Source organism: Hyperolius riggenbachi, chromosome 5 (genome assembly GCF_040937935.1).
Source record: "Hyperolius riggenbachi isolate aHypRig1 chromosome 5, aHypRig1.pri, whole genome shotgun sequence".
In the NCBI taxonomy this organism is placed as follows: domain Eukaryota; kingdom Metazoa; phylum Chordata; class Amphibia; order Anura; family Hyperoliidae; genus Hyperolius; species Hyperolius riggenbachi.
This window is the reverse complement of record NC_090650.1, coordinates 206,304,612-206,321,297: the sequence shown is the minus strand read 5'-3', so window position 1 is coordinate 206,321,297 and position 16,686 is coordinate 206,304,612. Positions and strand designations below refer to the sequence as shown.

The 16,686-nt window shown below is 41.6% G+C and overlaps 1 protein-coding gene across 5 annotated transcripts in view; it reads right to left on the bottom strand.

Moving 5' to 3' along the window:
- The window catches only part of MSANTD3 (Myb/SANT DNA binding domain containing 3), a 62,845-nt gene that overhangs the window by 37,970 nt on the left and 8,189 nt on the right, over positions 1–16,686 (bottom strand). For 3 of the 5 annotated variants that reach the window (XM_068236622.1, XM_068236625.1, XM_068236626.1), the window contains exon 1: positions 13,716–14,061. The exons of 1 other annotated variant lie outside the window; for it this stretch is intronic. The gene's annotated coding sequence lies outside the window, so the exon portion shown is untranslated. Of the gene's footprint in view, positions 1–1,775; positions 1,844–13,715; positions 14,062–16,686 lie in introns of those variants that run through there. One more of the 5 variants, XM_068236624.1, reaches the window with a different exon arrangement.

Genomic DNA, 16,686 nt, shown 5'->3' with positions numbered 1-16,686 from the left:
ACTGGGGAAACTATACCATTTGGGAGCTCCGCCACTCAAGCGGGGATGCGCGATCCCCGCTAATCTCCTCCCCAGGACTTGACGCCGATCGGCGTTAGGCAGTCCTGGGGGAGCCACTCTGCGGCCGCCAATTGGTGTTAGGCAGTCACAGAATGGTTCAGATCTCTCCAGAGATGTTCAATTGGATTCAAGTCTGGGCTTGGGCTGTGCCACTCAAGGACGTTCACAGAGTTGTCCTGAAGCCACTCCTTTGAAATCTTGGCTGTTTGTTTAGGGTTGTCAAGAGCGCTCTGGATCAGGTTTTCAACCAGCATGTCTCTGTATATTGCTGCAGTCATCTTTCCTTTTATCATGACTAGTCTCCTAGTTCCTGCCACTGAAAAACATCCCCAAGGCATGATGCTGCCACTACTATGCTTCACTGTAGGCATGGTATTGGCCTGGTGATGAATGGTGCGAGACTTTCTCCAAAAGTGACACCTGGCAATCACACCAAAGAGTTCAATCTTTGTCTCATCAGACCCGAGATTTTTGGTATGAGGGTTCTTTAGGTGCCTTTTAGCAAACTACAGACAGGCTGTCATGTACCTTTTACGAAGGATTGACATCTGTCTGGACACTCTACCATACAGGCCTGGTTGTTGGATTGCTGCAGATGGTTGTCCTTCTGGAAAGTTCTCCTTGCGCCACAGAGGACCTTCTCGAGCTCTGACAGAGTGACCATTGGGTTCTTGGTCACCTCCTTAACTAAGGCCCTTCTCCCCCGATCGCTCAGTTTAGATGACCGGCCAGGTCTAGGAAGAGTCCTGGTGGTTTGGAACGTCTTCCACTTACAGATAATGAAGGCCACTGTGCTCACTGGAACCTTCAAAGCAGCAGAATTTTTTTGGTAACTTTCCTCAGATTTGTGCCTAGAGACATGCTTGGTTTGTGCTGTGATATGAACTGTCAACAGTGGGATATTATAGATAGGTGTGTGCCTTTTCAAATCGTATACACAGGTGGACTCCAATTAAGCTGCAGAAACATCTCAAGGATGATCAGAGGAAACAGAATGTACTTGAAACAGAATGTACTCAATTTGAGTGTCATGGCAAATGCTGCAAATACCGGTACTTCTGTCCCTGTGCTTTCTCAATTTTATTATTTTTAATAAATTAGCTAAAGCCTCAAGTAAACTTTTTTCATGTGGTCATTATGGGGTTGATTTACTAAACCGTGCTAACTCGTAGCACAGCCGCGGTAGCGTTTTGTATGCGTTATAATGTGCATAACGGTTTTCGTGTGCAAACGCAAATTTTTGCATGCAAACGTGAATTTTCGTGTGCAAACGCTACCGCGGCCGTGCTATGAGTTAGCATGGTTTAGTGAATCAACCCCTATGGCTGTTGTGTATAGAATTCTGTGGAAAAGTGAATTTAATCCATTTTGGAATACTTTCCGGATGTACTGTAGTTAATAGATGCCAGACTTGCAATCCGACTCTGAGCTGGTGACACACAGCAGACAGTACTTCTACTGAATGATAAACATAATTATAAAGGGCCACTAGGGATCGTGAGATGCGAACAATGCTGAAACAGGATTATGCAAATTATGTATGCAAATTTATTCAGCTTGAAAATGGACCTATAGAATGTGAGCTAAGTTGAACTCAACTGGCCTATTTTAAATCTGCATACATTTCCAAACAAAATTTTATATAAACCTGCATCAATTTGGAAATATATGCATCTCATTGGCCATTCTTATTGGTTACAGCAAACAGCAATTACCATAGATAAGAAGATGCAATATAGATGACCTCCCGGCAATCCGTGAGCAGATTGGGCCAAGACAGGAGCTTGAGGGATAGTAAATAAAATGCTTTTATAGAAAAAGGTATACCAAATCCCAAGCAGTTATGCAACATTGATTAATATATTAGGAGCATAACAAATATTAATATAAACCACAAGTGCTTTAAGTCTAACCCTACGCAGAATAAAAAATACAATGTTTTCTAAACGGTTCAGTTTTTCCTAGTTTTCCAAACTATAAGCAGTCCTTTTGAGTACTGCATTTTGTAAAATATTTTAATGGTCAATTTCACTTCCGATTTTGCACTCCTGTTCCATGTGAATATGCACTTCCATTTTTATACAGACAATATTCTAGGGTACAGTGCTCATCAGCATCTACAGTCCATAATATTCAGTTCCTGAACCTCGACCAGTACTCCCCTCGGTAATCCCCCCCTCTCTTGCAATGTTTCTTCACCTTTCCTCAGTCATTTACTACACTGTTCCACAGATAAATAACCATCTCCCTTTCTCCCACCACCACAGCTCCTTCACACAGGGGCTGATGAAACATGTAGGGCTGAGTTTCACATGACAAGGACTTCGTTTTCTAGTAGTGTGCATGACTGAGTGACAGAGTGACTGATTCAAGTGGCAGGAATCTGACACTTACCGGTAACTATGGAGGTAGCTGGGAGTGGAACACGGCAGAGAAAAGACTTATGCTACGTACACACATGCGACAACGATCGTTCGTTGAGAACGACGAATGAACTTTTAATTGATGAAAGAACGACCTAAGTAAAGATAGTTTTAAAAGGTGTGTAACGATCTGATCGTTAGAACGAACGTTACATCACGTAAAGCAACTATTGCGCCTGCGCATAAAAATGAGAAGTTTCACAGAGAAATAGTGAAATGCGCATGTCAAGCCTAGTACGAACGACCGTTTCCAACGATGTACTACTTTTGCAAACGATCCTCGTTGGTGAAAATCCGTCGAAACAGAACTTTCTTTTGTAGCGACTTGGCTCGTTCGTCGTTTGCCTTAATAGTCGGTGGTTCGTTTTTTGTAACGATCGTCGTTGGTAAAGATCGGGGAACGATCGTTACAAACGACTATAGTCGCATGTGTGTACGCACCTTGAGGCCCCATTTCCACTAGAGTGAATCTGCATGCATTTTCTGCATGCAGATTCGCATAGCCAATAATAGTCAATAGGCCTGTTTCCATTTGTCAGGAAATCTGTGCGGGGGACTGTGCAGAAAAAATCTGCACAGCAGAGCCATCAGAATTCGCACACCGTGAGGCTAGTGTACAATTCGCATGTAATGTATTTAATAGGAAATTCGCATGCGTTTTAGGCAGTCCTAAGCAAATTTTCCATGCAAATTCACATATGTTTTCATGTAAAAACAATGTAAAAGCACACAGGCACTGACTAAAAATTTGCATACAAATCCGCATGTGAATTCGTTTGTGCGTTTTCCCCAAAGAAATCACACCGCACTAGTGGAAACGGGCCCTAAAGGACCTCTGTCGCGAAAATCTTAACATTTAAAACATATGTAAACATATATAAATAAGAAGTATGTTTCTTCTAGAGTAAAATGAGCCATGAATTACTTTTCTCCTATGTTGCTGTCACTTACAATAAGTAGCAGAAATCTGACATTACTGACAGATTTTGAACTAGCCCATCTTCTCATGGGGGATTCCCATGGTTTTCTTTACTTTTAAAAGCACTTAGTAAATGGCAGTCGCTCTGTCCAACTGCCAAAAAAGTGTGTAGCGAGCAGGGGGGCTGGCCAGCATCTTTGTATAAATATTTTTCACGGAGTGTCTTTATAAAGAATAAAGGCCATGCTGAAAATCCCCCAGGAGTATACGGACTCGCCCATAACCTGTCGGTAATGTCAAATTTCTACTACCTACTGTAAGTGACAGCAACATAGGAGAAAAATAATTTATGGCTCTTTTTACTCTGGAAGTATTGTACTTCTTATTTGTATGCGTTTTAAATTTTATGATTTTTCGAGTTTCTCTTTAAGGTGGCCATACACTTATAGATTTGCAGCAGATTTGACCATCAGATAGATTTCTGTCAGATGCCGGTCAAGTCCAATCTGACAGGAATCTATCTGATGTGTGCCACACACTAGGAACAGAACAAAATCTATTGAAAATCGATCTAAATGCATTATTGCACCATTAGATCCAATGCAACTCTATGGGCAATCGATCTGCTGCTAGAAGCAGATTGACCTAGATTTTCCATCCTATCAGATAAATCAAATCAATCTCAAATTAATTTGCTGATTTGAAAGAATCAATTTCTGATCGATCGATTCTACAGAATTGATCGATCGCTGAAATCGACCAGTGTATGGGCCCCTTTACAGGCACATATACCCTCTGTGTTGGTTGGAGAAATGGAGATGGTCACAGTGGTTTGCAAAAGTATTCGGCCCCCTTGAAGTTTTCCACATTTTGTCATATTACTGCCACAAACATGAATCAATTTTATTGGAATTCCACGTGAAAGACCAATACAAAGTGGTGTACACGTGAGAAGTGGAACGAAAATCATACATGGATTCCAAACATTTTTTTTTTTACAAATAAATAACTGCAAAGTGGGGTGTGCATAATTATTCAGCCCCTGTTGGTCTGAGTGCAGTCAGTTGCCAATAGACATTGCCTGATGAGTGCTAATGTCTAAATACAGTGCACCAGTGTGTAATATACAATACAATACAATAACATTTCTATAGCGCTTTTCTCCCATAGGACTCAAAGCGCTTAGGCTCTCTCAGATTCAGTAATTAGTAGGATGAAGTATTCACACAACAAAAGTTATATTTCTGCAAATGCCAGACTGTAATCTAATGTCAGAACAAATACAGCTGCTCTGTGACGGCCTCAGAGGTTGTCTAAGAGAATATTGGGAGCAACAACACCATTAAGTCCAAAGAACACACCAGACAGGTCAAGGACAAAGTTATTGAGAAATTTAAAGCAGGCTTAGGCTACAAAAAGATTTCCAAAGCCTTGAACATCCCACAGAGCACTGTTCAAGCGATCATTCAGAAATGGAAGGAGTATGGCACAACTGTAAACCTACCAAGACAAGGCCGTCCACCTAAACTCACAGGCCAAACAAGGAGAGTGCTGATCAGAAATGCAGTCAAGAGGCCCATGGTGACTCTGGACCAGCTGCAGAGATCTACAGCTCAGGTGGGAAAATCTGTCCATAGGACAACTATTAGTCGTGCACTGCACAAAGTTGGCCTTTATGGAAGAGTGGCAAGAAGAAAGCCATTGTTAACAGAAAAGCATAAGAAGTCCCATTTGCAGTTTGCCACAAGCAATGTGGGGGACACAGCAAACATGTGGAAGAAGGTGCTCTGGTCAGATGAGACCAAAATGGAACTTTTTTTGGCCAAAATGCAAAACGCTATGTGTGGCGGAAAACGAACACTGCACATCACTCTGAACACACCATCCCCATTGTCAAATATGGTGGTGGCAGCATCATGCTCTGGGGGTGATTCTCTTCAGCAGGGACAGGGAAGCTGGTCAGAGTTGATGGGAAAATGGATGGAGCTAAATACAGGGCAATCTTGGAAGAAAACCTCTTGGAGTCTACAAAAGACTTGAGACTGGGGCGGAGGTTCACCTTCCAGCAGGACAACGACCTTAAACATAAAGCCAGGGCAACAATGGAATGGTTTAAAACAAAACATATCCATGTGTTAGAATGGCCCAGTCACAGTCCAGATCTAAATCCTATCGAGAATCTGTGGCAAGATCTGAAAACTGCTGTTCACAAACGCTGTCCATCTAATCTGACTGAGCTGGAGCTGTTTTGCAAGAAGAATGGGCAAGGATTTCAGTCTCTAAATGTGCAAAGCTGGTAGAGACATACCCTAAAAGACTGGCAGCTGTAATTGGAGCAAAAGGTGGTTCTACAAAGTATTGACTCAGGGGGCTGAATAATTACGCACACCCCACTTTGCAGTTATTTTTTTTTAAATGTTTGGAATCATGTATGATTTTCGTTCCACTTCTCCCGTGTACACCACTTTGTATTGGTCTTTCAGTGGAATTCCAATAAAATTGATTCATGTTTGTGGAAGTAATATGACAAAATGTGGAAAACTTCAAGGGGGCCAAATACTTTTGCAAACCACTGTAACCATCTCCATTTCTCCAACCAACACAGAGGGTATATGTGCCTGTAAAGGGGCCCATACACAGACAACCCCCAACCTCCTGTGGCAGGGAGGGAAAGAGACAGTGAGTATATTCCCAATGGGTGTACTGGTGGAGGCTCAGAAGCGAAATATTATGGGTTGTGGATGCTGATGAGTGTTGTATCTTAGATTAGTGACCATATTAGGAGCACAGAAAAATATTTCAGGAATCACACTGAAAACAACTTTGCAAACATTAGCCTTACCAGCAGCTTCACTCAGCACAGCTGTTAAGGTGTTTTATACAGTTTTATGGTAATAACTACAGGTGAGGGAGCAGAGGGAGAGAAGGTAGAATATGACAATTTTGGTTTTACTCATATAAAGTTTGAGGAAATGGGATGACAGTAATTCAGAAATATCACATAGACAGTCAAAGACGTCCTGACAGATAAAAGCAAATTCCCTTGTAAAGAAGGAGCCTGATTTGATTCAGTGTTCAAATTTGAGAGAACTTGGGCTACTATTCTTAACTACAGTACATCAGAACCAACATATTAAACCCTTTTCCTCTGCAGGCCATTTTTACAGTTATCCAATGTCTTTATTTGAGTTTAAATATCTCTTTTAGAATTCTAGCATTCAAAAATAGACACCTTTATATATTTTTTATGTAGAGAGGTTAAAAGTATGGAGTATTTGTTTTTTGTTAAGTACACTGCAGGCACTAAGAAAATCTTTACAATTTGGCATTTTTAAGAAGTTAAAGAGACACTGAAGCGAAAAAAAATATATGATATAATGAATTGGTTGTGTACTATGAATAATTACTAGAAGATTAGCAGCAAAGAAAATATTCTCATACTTTTATTTTCAGGTATATAGTGTTTTTTCTAACATTGCATTATTCTAAAATATGTGCAGATTACACAACACTCAGCATTCAAAATGATTCTTTCAGAGCAGTCTGTGAAGTAATGACATCTCCTCTGGCAGAGGAAAAGTAAATAGTCCAGGAACAGTTGAGATAATAAAAGTCAGATAACAGCCCTCTCCACGACTAACTTAGTCGGAGAGCTTAATGGCTTGTTTGCATAGAGATAACAACTGGAGTTTCTCAACTCTTCCTGTACTGGAAACAATTAGACTGATGTATCTGATCTTAATGTTTTATTTCTTAGCTGTACTACACATACAAATCTTAATATCATAATTTTTTTTTTCGCTTCAGTGTCTCTTTAACAATGCTGCTTTTTGGTACTGTATACAAGTTTTGCTGACACGCTGACATACTAACAATAAAATTCCTACCAAAATGACACAATTCAATAAACTCCACCCATCCATGAATGCATTGATTATTTGGGGTTTGTATAGTTTCTTGTGAAATGTGAATGGTAGTATTGCAGAAATTCACCTCAAAAATGATTCTGGTTCCGTCTTCTGAATAAACCAATGCACCATATTTGTGGAGTACACTGCAAAGAGCGAACACATTAAGCTACCAGTATTTGTTTTTTACAGAGAGCACTGAAAATATTTGTGTTTGCTTCTTGTTTTTTTTTAATTTTGCTGAAGCGCCGACATGCTATAATAGTAAAAATCCCACCAAAATTACACCATTCAATGATCTAAATCCCCTGAGGTATTTATCCATGTATTTATTAAATATTTTTGTTGCATTCCACAAAAATGGTATGAAATTTTGTAGAAACGTATTCCAAAAGAGCTATAAGTTTATTTTCTGAATAGACTTATAGCCCCAGTATGTAGCTACTTTGTGTGATACACGGCAGAGACTTTTTAGTTAGCCAATAAATGGTATCATCCTGATTTGAAAAGATATATATCCAACTGAATATTCAAAGAAAGCAAATGAAAATGATGCATTTTTCTTTGTGCCATACAATACAAAAGTCTTGCACAAGCCACTAACGTATAATAGTAGTACAAATCCTGCCAAAATGACACAATTCAGTAGACTATACCCCATCCATGGATGTGTTGAATATTTTGGTTGATGTTTGGTAAAGTCCTGATTATGTACTGGTTTATAGTTCTTAGACCAATAACTCGTGATCCCTGCTGGAAGAGATGCCAGAAACCTTCTGCTGGCATAGATGCCAAAAAACCCCATTCCAGGGTGCGATGGTAGCAAAAAGGGTCCCTACAGAGCTTACAGGCAGACTCCAGTACCAGGGACCCAAGGCAGCATGCAATACCTGGCGGACATCCGCACCAGACTCCACAGCCACAGCTTCCCCCGGCCAGGTTAGTCTCAGCCCCCTCTAATCACCTCACACTGCCTAGCAGTGCTAGATTAACTCCTGCTGCAGCCTTCCCTGAAAGGCACAGGAAGAACACTAAGGTCTGCATGTGAGAAAGAGCTTCCTGTCCTTTTCAGGTGGGAGGAGCAATCTTACCATACCCAGTCACATAGGACCAATGGAAATACGTATTTTAAGTCTATTTTTTTGCCTTAAAATCTATCCAGAATGAGATTTGCTTGATGAATTTGTTTATATTTTTCAATTCTAATTTTCGGCACCACAAAAAGGACTGCACCTTTACCTTAATAGTGCTATACAGGGATCTCTCCTGCTGTTTCATATCAGCCCACTAAAACCATGGTCTTGTACCCCAAAATTACTGGTATACAGTTGATCGAATTTTGACTGCTTTATAGAAGTTAAGTGCTGCTCACTTTTTTTAAAATAGTTTTCAAAAATCCCTGGGCGCTTCCTCTACAGTGCTTTTGCAGATCTCTAATCTAAGGTTTTGCTGCCAGCAGCAACACCGCTCTTAAAAATTGGAAATTTGTGACTTTCCTTTCTTCCTGTCTTTTTTTTTTAATTATCTCTCTGGAAATCTGTCATCATGAGAGAGTGAGGAAAGCAGAAGCAGCAGGTAGCATAAAAAAGGTGCTAGCCACAAATTAGCTAAGGGCTAGTTCACAGTGATCAGTTGCGTTGCAGAATAATTCTGCATGTCAACTCACTGCCAATACAATTCTATGGCCGCAATAGCAGCATAGGGGGCGATATACAGACTGGGAACGCGAAGAATCACTCGCGTTCCCATGCCTATCGGCCGGTGACGGCCAGACCGGAAGTGTTCGCCGGCGGATGCAGGAGCATCTGAGCGGGGCTGCGAGGGCACCGATCGGCTGCTGGGGGCTGAGGGAAGCCCCAGGTGAGTAAATCTCATTTTTTATAGTTCACTTAAGTTTTCAGTAGACCTGAACTCTTGCACAGGACGGAAGGAAAACATAAAGAAATGCATCCTGTATGTATTTAGAAAGTTTAGCCTGTCTAATTCCCCATCATCTGTGACTAAGGCCTCAATTCACTAAGCTTATTTCCTGTCTTTAATAATGTTTCTGAGCTGTTTCGAGAGTTATCACCATGGTGATAAGGCATGCAGTATTCACTAAACAGTTTACCGCAGGCAAAGCTAAAGTTAACTCTTCTGTCTTTAAGTTAAGGAGAGATCTCTAAAGTTAACATTTCAGTCCTTAAAATAACTACAGAATTCTAAAGTTAAAGACAGGTTGGTATGCTAATACACGATCGTTTTTTACGCTCGATTCTCTTATCTTCCGCTCGTTTTTACTTATCTTTTTCCATTCACTTCTATGAGAAATCAAGCCATAAAACGATCAGAAGGAATATCAGACATGTAGGAAATTATCTATGGAACTCATCTATCGGGGGTAAAAACGTATGGTGTACAGTGGCTTGCAAAAGTATTCGGGCCCCCTTAAAGTTTTCCACATTTTGTCACATTACTGCCACAAACATGAAACTATTTTATTGGAATTCTACGAGAAAGACCAATACAAAGTGGTGTACACGTGAGAAGTGGAACGAAAATCATACATGATACCAAACATTTTTTACAAATCAATAACTGCAAAGTGGGGTGTGCATAATTATTCAGCCCCCCTAAGTCAATACTTTGTAGAGCCACCTTTTGCTGCAATTACAGCTGCCAGTCTTTTAGTGTATGTCTCTACCAGTTTTGCATATCTAGAGACTGAAATCCTTGCCCATTCATCTTTGCAAAACAGCTCCAGCTCAGTCAGATTAGATGGACAGCGTTTGTGAACAGCAGTTTTCAGATCTTGCCACAGATTCTCGATTGGATTTAGATCTGGACTTTGGCTGGGCCATTCTAACACATGGATATGTTTTGATTTAAACCATTCTATTGTTGCCCTGGCTTTATGTTTAGGGTCGTTGTCCTGCTGGAAGGTGAACCTCCACCCCAGTATCAAATCTTTTGCAGACTCCAAGAGGTTTTCTTCCAAGATTGCCCTGTATTTGGCTCCATCCATCTTCCCATCAACTCTGACCAGCTTTCCTGTCCCTGCAGAAGAGAAGCGCCCCCAGAGCATGATGCTGCCACCACCATATTTGGCAGTGGGGATGGTGTGTTCAGAGTAATGTGCAGTGTTAGTTTTCCACCACACATAGCGTTTTGCATTATGACCAAAAAGCTTCATTTTGGTCTCATCTGACCAGAGCGCCTTCTTCCACCTGTTTGCTGTGTCCCCACATGGCTTGTGGCAAACTGCAAACAGGACTTCTTATGCTTTTCTGTTAACAATGGCTTTCTTCTTGCCACTCTTCCATAAAGGCCAACTTTGTACAGTGCATGACTAATAGTTATCCTATGGACAGATTCCCCCACCTGAGCTGTAGATCTCTGTAGCTCGTCCAGAGTCACCATGGGCCTCTTGACTGCATTTCTGATCAGCACTCTCCTTGTTTGGCCTGTGAGTTTAGGTGGACGGCCTTGTCTTGGTAGGTTTACAGTTGTGCCATACTCCTTTCATTTCTGAATGATCGCTAAAACAGTGCTCTGTGGGATGTTCAAGGCTTTGGAAATCTTTTTGCAGCCTAAGCCTGCTTTACATTTCTCAATAACTTTATCCCTGACCTGTCTGGTGTGTTCTTTGGACTTCATGGTGTTGTTACTCCCAATATTCTCTTTGACAACCTCTGAGGCCATCACAGAGCAGCTGTATTTGTACTGACATTAGATTACACACAGGTGCACTCTATTTAGTCATTAGCACTCATCAGGCAATGTCTATGGGCAACTGACTGCACTCAGACTAAAGGGGGCTGAATAATTATGCACACCTCACTTTGCAGTTATTGATTTGTAAAAAATGTTTGGAATCATGTATGATTTTCGTTCCACTTCTCACGTGTACACCACTTTGTATTGGTCTTTCACGTGGAATTCCAATAAAATAGTTTCATATTTGTGGCAGTAATGTGACAAAATGTGGAAAACTTCAAGGGGGCCGAATACTTCTGCAAGCCACTGTATTCCCAGCATTAATTAACCTCCTTGGCAAGCCGCCGGAGGGTGCCGCTCAGGCCCTGCTGGGCCGATTTGTTTAATTTTTTTTTTGCTGGACGCAGCTAGCCCTGGGCTCGCTACATGATATAGGAAAAAAAATTTTTTTTAAAAAACTGCTGCGCTCCCTCCTGGCAGATTTTTTTATACCGCCAGGAGGGTTAAGGGCCCGTTTCCACTACATGCAGTGCAATGCGGCTACATAGCCGCATTGCACTGCAGCCAAACTGAAACTGAAACCAAAGCACGGCAATGGAACAGTTTCCATTACGTGCTTGTTTTCCGGAGCAGTGCGGAGAGAACAGGGAATCTGCAGCATGCTGCAGATTCTGGCACACCCGCATTCTGCCCGCATCTCCTCCATTCGGGAGATGCGGAAGTGACGCAAATGGGAGCAGAAGTGCATCCCTTCAGCTCCCATTCGTAAATGGAAATGGGCCCTAACTGCATGTGAAAATAACTACACAGCAGGTAACTTAAGGACTGAAGTGATAAGATAACTCTCTCACTATAACACCTTTAGTGAATTAACAATGAAAATACCGATTGATGTGTGGTGGTAAGTTTTCTCTTGCCTTATTATCTCCAGCATGATCTTAGTGAATTGAGGCCAATGCACAAGTTGTAATTTGAACTCTCATCTTTGTCAGTTGGCTGCCACAGCATAGAGCTAATTGGTACACACAGGCTGTTAACAATATGTCTGCTTCCATGAATGCAGGAAGTAGACACACTGCAGATTTATTGCAGGATTTGTAACAGCTATAACAATTCAATGTTTTTCTTTAAAGGTTATTGTGTTGTTGCGTATCTTTTAGTGCAGAGAATAACTTCTGAGTTCACTTTAAAGTCTATGTCCAGTCTCCATTGCAGTTTACACCCATTATAAAGCGTGCATTATGCAACTGACCACTGGGAACCTAGCTTTACTGCCAACAGCTTTGATTTGCTAACCACCACTTCCCTAAAAAGGTGAATTTGTGTGTAGCATGAAATTTCAAATCGTCTCTAGTTGCCATGGTTGCAAAAAAAAAAAAAAAGTGACACACATGACATACTTGGAAAACGTAGTTATTCAGAACACAGTCCTATTTCCTGTGTGCACTGCTATTTTTATTGGAACTGTTACATTTGTTATGTTTATTTCAAAATGTCTTGAGTAAGTGAGCCTTCACTGCGTTCACAGCATGAGATATGAGGCAGAAAAAACTGTGTAAAGCCTGGTACACACCACGCAATTTCCCAACAGATAGATGGGTCAAATAGATAATTTCCGACAGGTCCGATCTCATTTATGATCATATCTTTCGGAAATTATCTATTCGACCTATCTATCTGATGAGAAATTACATGGTGTGTACCAGGCAAAAGGCTATACCCTCTACAGTATACACACAAGCCTGATGCACTCCTGTACTAAACTGTTTGTTTGGTTGTGAGGTGCTCTTTATGGTCATTCAGGGCGGGAGGGGTTTATACATGGTTAGAAATGGGCTGGTTAGAAATGGGCAAGGTTGGAATTTCCTACAGGGTAGTTTAGCCAACTTTAGAGAACCACAGGGGAACCTTAGTGACAGCAGCCAATGTCACCTGTTGGATGTGCAGCAATTTATGCAGCCAGTCTAAAACAAAACGCAAACATTTCATGCAGCCTTTTGATACTGACATATCCCCCTGGTCATGTGATTCTTTCCAATACTCTTCACCTAACCATCTTTGGAAGGGATGCACCCACCTCCATTTCTATAAAAAAAAAATCAATTTGCCTAGAACTGCTACTCTTCCGACTGCTCTCACCATACAATTTGTTGATCATAGTCACATTTTGATCATGTGCTAGAAACAAATTGCAATCAGTGCGACATCCTTTAGAAGCACACATCAGAAAAATTAAATGAATATCAAAGCAAAAATGCACTAAACAATTCCTTGAAATACAGTCTAGAACCCATGCCAAAAATGTCAAATTAATGCCAAAGGAAAACATTTTTACACACGTTTATAATTTTTCTCTATAGAAAATTGCAATGTGTTGATGGGTAGAAAAATAAATTGAAGGAGAAATATGTTAAATTTTGCAGAACTTTAAGCCTTGCCATAATGAAATGTGGAACACTTCTATACACATACATCAGTTATGCAAATACCTGTCCTTTCCAAATTTCACTGCCCTTTGTGAACTTGAGTCACATGCATGTGAATCAATAGATGGGGATGGGAATGATGGGGAGGGAGGGGAGCAATAACATAATAAAGAGGTAAGAGTGGGAGGAGAATGCCTGTGAGAAGGTGGAGGGAGGTGACAGGGGCTACAAACAAATTATCAGAAAACTGTACACTTGCTTATTCACACTGCAGAATTCCTACCAAGCATCAGGGCAGGCTTCAAAGCTTCCTCCACGTCCGAGGATAGATTGCTTGCAGCTGGTTTGCAGCAGTCAGTAAAAGCTGCCTGGACAAAGAGCTTCAGCTGCACCCAACATTCAGAGGATCCATCCACAGAGATTGCAGTGCACAGTGATGTTTAGTTGCTGTTATTTTTGTGAGTTTGTTTTTAATTTAAAAGATCTCCCACTCCTGTATAAATATTATTTTATCTGCTGTACATTCTGGGAACAAAGGACACCCTCAGCCCTTCCTCCAGAGCCTGATAATTTTCCTGCCATTTGAGGCTCTTCAACCTGACTGCATGCAAAAGGCCTTCCTCCCAAAGCTGCCAGCAGCCTGCTGCATGTAAAAGCTGGACTGGATCTGGAGTAGAGCTCCCGAAAAGCATCATTAGAGTGCAGTACACAGATTTCACTGTCGGATTATAGTTGGCATTTTAACAGTAATGACAAAATATTTAATCCACACAAAAGCAAGAAATTGTGTCTGGATTGCAGCTTTAAAAGCAGCCTTTTTAAACATTGCCTTTATACTGAATCTCTATGTTTCCTAAGAAGTAAAATCAATTTTTGTCACATAATCTCCATTTATAATGCTATGCTTACTTATTTATAGGTCCACATTAATGTGCCTGACTGGGAATTTCATTTGGAAAAAATGTGAAATTAATTTTAACAATGCTAGATTAATTAATTTATAAGTAAATACAAAAATCAATTTAGCAACATTATTATTTTTTAAGTAGGTTTTGCCTTCAATCTTCTTAGGCTTGGTCAGAATAGGTCGCTGCCAGATCATTTTCCAGAGTGGATGGCAGTAGACCAATGGACATGTAGAAAGGACCCATGCTTTCCTATGGGCCTGATCACATAGTTCGCTTGTACCAGATACAAGACTGTCCTCCATGCGCACCACCATCAGGGTTTGGGAAACAGTCAAATTAAAATTTGTTAAACTGAATACCCTGTCCCTCTACACACCTCTTTAAGGAAATCCAAAGCTTAGCCACTTTGTCGAGGTTCCTGACCCGCAGGTTTGGGCCAGGTACAAGATCAAACAAGTTGACCAGCTAGCCCCTCAGGGCAAACTATTGACCTTTAATGAGCTCAGGACCCGATATCAACTGCTGAGGAGAATGTTTTTTAGGTTCTTACAGGTGAGGCATGCCTGGCAGGCTCAGTTCCCTGGCAGCTTTACATGGGAATCAGATGTCATGGAGGGTCCTGATCCGCCAAAAGCATAAGCTGCTTTCAGAGATCTATTCGACTTTGGTGCCTTCATCCACTTCCCGACTAGTCAGGACACATGCCAGGTGGTCTGCTGATGTTGGTTCGCTGTCTGAGGAGGAGTGGGTGGAGGTTCTGGATAGCATGAGTGGGGTGCTGACTTCTGCCTCGAATAGATACGCCCACCCAAAGTTGATTTACTGTGCTTACCATACTCCCCGCACTAATACTTCCCTGCCTGTCCTAAATGTAAAGCTAATATTGGGGATTTCTTACATAGGCTGTGGAGCTGTCCGATCATTGGGACTACTGGACCCAATTGGCCTGCATTATGACAGAGGTGATGGGTGAGAGGATAGTGGTCGACCCCAAATCTCTCCTTCTTGGACTGTATATTGACTCGACCCTCTCTTCCCACCGAATTGTCTTGGTTAAGAGTATGTGTTTCTATGGCAGGCATGAGTTCTTCCATAAATTGAGTTTTGATACTCCCCTATTTCCCCATAGGCTAAGAGAATGAACAAAGCCATGATGTGGTACAAGCTTACATACCTGAATCATAAATGTCCTGCCACGTTTGACAAGGTTTGGCAGTATTGACTAGAGTATACGGACTTGCATAATGTTATGGACAGCTCCCAGCAAGAAGGTATATAGACCTGGTGGTATAAACCGTGTCCGATATAGTTGAACCTGTAGTGCAACGGGGAGTTGCAACTGGTTTCCTCCTATTAATGCTTGGACAGTGCACTGAGCCATTGGGAGGGAGGGTGGAGAGGGGTGGGGGTTCCAGGAATGTTCACTGCGGTATCGCAAGGGACATTTGACCTGCATGATAATTAGTGAGTAGCTGATTCTATTCTGCAGACGGTACAAGCACCTTCACTGAACCACTGGACCAAATACAGTACATCAGGTACATCACCCTCTTAGGTGTGACCCAACCCTCATTGCTACCACAGAAGCTGATGTCCATCTAGTGACTCTATCCCTCAACACTCTTCTGCCCAATGGAGGACAAGTGTAGCCTGCCCCCGCCTCGTACACTCTTGCTGCCTTGAACTTGGTCTGGTGCAGAGAGCAGGGTGGAAGTGTAGGAACAGTCTGTGCTGATACCAGGCTGTTTCCGTAAAGTACTACTACGCCTGTGCAGTAGCATGGACTCAATCAGGCTCAGCTATTTTGGCTGGAGCCTAAAGCAGGATGGTGGTGGTGCACAAGCGAAAGGAGGCCACAACAAGGCTGCAGAGGATGATGGCAGAAGCCTCTTTAGGATCCAGATGCTTCCCCCTCCTGAGGTAAGTATCAAGAACAGTGCATTGCAAACCTTCCGAGTTTGCTAAACAAGCAGAGTGAAGTGGCAGAAGGTAAGATCAGGATCACTGAGCATATAGTAAACAGAACACCAAGCTGGTTAGATTCCAAAAGACTAACTGGTTACTATGAAGAGTTGCAGTACCAAGAAGTTTAAGAATTTTTAAATCAGGATGATACCATTTATTGGCTAACTTAAAAGAAAAATAATAAGCTTTTGGCTAATAAGCCTTCTTCGGACTCAACTCCTTGTATACCTTTAATAACTGCAGGACACAACCAAATACATAAAGATGCATACCAATATAACTACAAGTAGCTGCCACTCATAGCTGCTAAAACTTGGGTAGTGAAACCAATGGCCCAAAATATACTGTAACACAAACCTCAAGTTGTAAGCTGGGGAGTTG